This window comes from Pteropus medius, unplaced genomic scaffold (assembly GCF_902729225.1).
Source record: "Pteropus medius unplaced genomic scaffold, Ma_sr-lr_union100, whole genome shotgun sequence".
In the NCBI taxonomy this organism is placed as follows: Eukaryota; Metazoa; Chordata; class Mammalia; order Chiroptera; family Pteropodidae; genus Pteropus; species Pteropus medius.
The window spans coordinates 11,233,181-11,237,638 of NW_024350325.1; positions in this window are offsets into that span (position 1 = coordinate 11,233,181).

Here is a 4,458-nt window from a genome sequence, read left to right on the forward strand (position 1 = left end):
CGGAATCTGAAGACAGGGTTAAGTTTCAATTTTTAAGAGTAGCTGTCACCTGCAGTAAATGAAGAAGACTCACTAGGAAATAGTGTTTGTGGATCAGAGCTGTGAGCTCTGAGAATTCGTGGAGCTGTGACTCATCGAACTTGAGAGATAATAAATATAATAAACAAATAAATGGTAGATATATCCTGTATAATGTCTCCCTAGGGAACATTTGCTCAGTAGAATGCCTTTTGAATTATTAAAACCCAACTTCATTGAATCTATATATTTCTTAATATAATGGTTTTTGGCCAGTGATTATATAGAAAAATATGTATTTTTATGACCCCTAAACTTCATACAACATTTAAACAAAATGATTTGCAGAAATAGTCTTGAGTTACATTCTAAATACAATTCATAGAAAGTCAAGTTTTTTTGAAAGGCATTTTCAGTGTTGACCTGAGTGTGTGCCTTAGTTGTTCTTAGAGCTGTGGGAGGAGCCACAGCACTTTAAAAAACTCTTTGTTATAAACATTAATTTTATGATCCTGAGACCAGATTAAGTAATGCCATCATTCTTATTCATCCATCCATTCATTCTTCATTCACTTGACCAATATTTATTGAATGCTTATAATGCACAGATAAAAAAAAAAAAACTACACTAGTTAGTGGGTATTAAATAGTAAATATCTAGTCTAGTGGAGGATACAGAGAAAATAGACAGGCCCTTGCAACACAATGGAATAGGTGTTCCGATAGGGGAGGTGTGCTGGGCAATGGGAGCTCACCCTGGCCTGACGTCTCTCCACTTCCTGGAGGAAGTGATATCCACATTAAGATCTGAAGGATGAGTGGAACTGAGCCAGAGAAAAGGAGGGTTAAGGAGTTTACTGGAAGAGGGGACAATGGCTGTGCAACAGCTCAGAAAAGGGAGAGTCAATAGTTCAGAAAGGCTAGAATATTTGGTGGGAGAAACGAGGCAGAAGAAGTCAATGTGGCTGCATCTTGGAGAGAATTTGTTGTTCCTGTTGGGAAGGCGGACCACTGGCAGGCTGACTATGTGGGGCCAAAGCACACAACATAAAGCAGGCCAGGAGGCAAGGGTTTGGGACTCATACTCATACCAATATCAGAGGCCTGACAGTTAGTGAACTCCCTCCCAGATAGTGTCCAGAGTGAGAAGGGAGAGACCAGGACAGAATCATGAGAACATTTAATGGAGGAGTGGAGTTTCAGGGGCACCTAAGGTCGACTGTATGGACAGCCAGAGAGCTGGAAAGAAACCAGAATAGGTGGCAGTGAGGTTCCCAAAGGAAGAGCAGGTTCGAAAAACGAGGTCATCGTTCACAGTGTAAAAGGGGCTGAGAAATCAAATCAAATAATAACTGAAAAAAATGCCTACTCAGCAACATGTAGATGGTCGGTGGTCTTGGTGAGGTCAGAGCTTCCTGATAATTCAAGTGTGAGAGTAGAGTGAGTAAAAGGTGAGGAAATAGTGTTGCAAACTTTCTTAAGAATTCTGGCCATGATGGCAAGACAAAGACGGGACTGAGCTGGAAGACTTTGGTGTGGAAATACAATTTAGGATGAAGGAGAGGAGAGCACTTTTGAATGTTACTGAGTGCCTTGGAGAGCTGAAACATTTGAGCAGGGATGGGGGTGGATTCCAGTGTTTGAAGGGAGGAAAATGTGTCCCACATTTCAGCAAGCCCAGAACTCATTCAGATGTCGTGAAGTGATGAGTACCTGGAGCTCAGGGACCAGGCCGGGTAGGTCAGGTTCTGCCTCTTCCAGATCCTGGCCGAGTGACCTTCAGAAAGTTACATAAGCTCTCTAAACCTTAATTTCTTCATCTGCAACAATAGGACCTACCTTTTAAGGCTATTCGAAAAATCAAATTCAATTATGTACATAGAGTGGTTAGTACAGTGCCTGATAAGTACTCATTCATGTCTAGCTTTCTTAGCATTATCACCTCAGAAGAATGGTCGCTTGTCAGTAGCCTGTCCATAGAGGGCAAGTGATGGGAGCCTCCTTCAGTGTCCACCTCTATTTGAATGGGATAAGGGCCCATTCTCCTTGTTCTGCTTGGCTTTCTTACCCAGCAGCAGAAGCCTCTCAAGCTCCCCTTGATCTTGGGGATCTCTAGATTGTACTTACTGTGTGGGGCCTCTGATAGGTACAGTGGCTGGAGACACATCTACTGGAAGCTCAGCATTGCAAAGTGGGTGACACCTCAGGGAAAGCACAGCTTTGTGCCTCTGCTGGAAAGCCCAGTCACCTTTTTTTCTGCAGCCAGAAATGTTGTTAAAGGAAATGGGAATTGAGCTCCTGGAACATGTACTGTACTTCCAAAGTGGTTTCTTTGTTTTTGAACTTCACTATAATGTATTATGTGATGTAACAAGAAGGAAGTGCCCTAAGGGAGGGGTAAAGTGAGTCCTCAATTTCTAAATCAAATTCTGTGCTTTCTTTTGCTTTTGCTGCCTGCCCCATATTTTCTCCCAGTAGGGACTGTTTCTGCCTTTTTCTCTCCCATTAGAGAGCCTGATAGGCTTATTCCCTTTGGAATCATATGGAAACACAGGATAGATAACCTGTTGCTTGCAGAGGAAAATGAGAGCCAAGGTCACACAGTGAGTAACTGAATGACTAGTCTAGGACTTAAAACTCAGGCCTCCGGGGTTGCATTGGATTGGAAGATGCCATAGAATGTCAGAATATTTTGAAAGGCATATTGAGTGTCAACCTGGGTGTGTGCCTTGGTGGTTGTTAGAGCTGAGGGAGGAGCCACAGCACTTTAAACAACGCTTTGTTACAAACATATTACTCTTATGGTGATCAGGAAGCAATGCTTGAAGCATTTTATATTCAACATGATGGCTTATTACTTATATGCAAAATATAGGTGTTTTACTGTGTATTAGTTACATTTTAGAAAAACATTTGGGAGTTTTGAATTGATGCCTTGTAACTTTTCCCAAATAAAGTCATCGGAAATAGTCTCCTGGTTAGCATTGCTAGGCTGAAGACAGACTGATTTTCAAGATTCTATTCCTGATGTTAATTATGTCGTTGGAAGGTGAGAAGTGCTATGAAATGCCAGGTTCACATTAGTGCACATTCTCATAGCAATGCCTGATTGGAACTCCAGGTGCAGCCTGTGTTCCCATGGGTGACAGATCCCTTTTGTGGGGGAGCTAGCACAGAAAACGGTCCTTGAGTCAAAGACATTAAGGTGGGCACACTGGCTCTGAACATGTCCTCCCTCTAGGCAGCTTGGCTTAGTGATGAGGATCATGACTACTTGCAAAATAACTTCAACAGGAAGAACAAAATGATCTTCTTGTCAAGTCCATGCTGCCTTTTGCCAGGAGAGGTGGCCCAATTCCATGGGCTTTCTTTCTTTCTTTCTTTTTTTTTTTTTTTTTTCTGAATGGCAGCTATGGAATAGTAGGAAGTCTCCCACAAAGGATTTCCTTTGGTCATTGTTGTTTTTTTGCTTAGCAGAAAAATGTGATGGGGGAGGGACAAGAATCTCCCTCCCTTTGTGAGTTGTGTGATTCAGAGTTTAAAGTCCAGTGACAGGATCTGGGTCATAGACTTGGTTTCCTTCTTGTGTGGGGCCTGATGCTTCACATGCTTGTCCTGTTAAATATTGGGACCAGAGACCCTTATACTGTCCTATTTTTATATTCGATCACATGGGTGAAAAGAATTTTCCTTGAGGTTAGAATCTGTATTAAGGGAAGTCTCATGTGTGGAATAATCAAAACTTAAATTTAAGCTTTGTAAATAGTTGAAAGGTCACTTAGTTTCACCTTCTTCTCAAAGCAGAACCCCCCTCCCACTCCCAGTGACAGCTGGGTGAGACTATGTGTGCTCTGAGTACATCTGATACATCTGATTGAGTGTGAGTGTATTAGTCAGGGTTCTCCAGAGAAACAGAACCAATAGTATATGTATACATAAAGGAGATTTACTTTAAGGAATTGGCTCACATGATTACGGAGGCTGAAAAGTCCAAAATCTGCAGGATGAGCTGGCAGGCTGAAGACCTAGTGCTATGTTTGTGCCCTTCCCCCGCCTTCCCGATAAACATGTTGAAATCCTAATGCCCAGTGGGATGGTATTAGGAAGTGGGGCATTTTGGAGGTGATTAGGGCATAAGGTCAGAGCCCACATGAATGAGATTGATGCCCTTATAAAAGAGGCCTGAGAGAGCCCCCTTGCTCCTCATGAGAATACAAGAAGTCCACAACTCAGAAAAGGGCCCTCACTGGCCACGATGGCACTGTCATTTGATCTTAGACTTCCAGCTTCCAGAACTGTGAAAAATAAATTTATGTTCTTTACAAGCCACTCAGTCTGTGGTACTTGGTTATAGCAGCCTGAAGGACTGAGACACCCAGGAAAAGCCAATGCTACAGTTCAATCTGAAGGCTGTCTGCTGGCAGAATTCTCTCTTGCTCA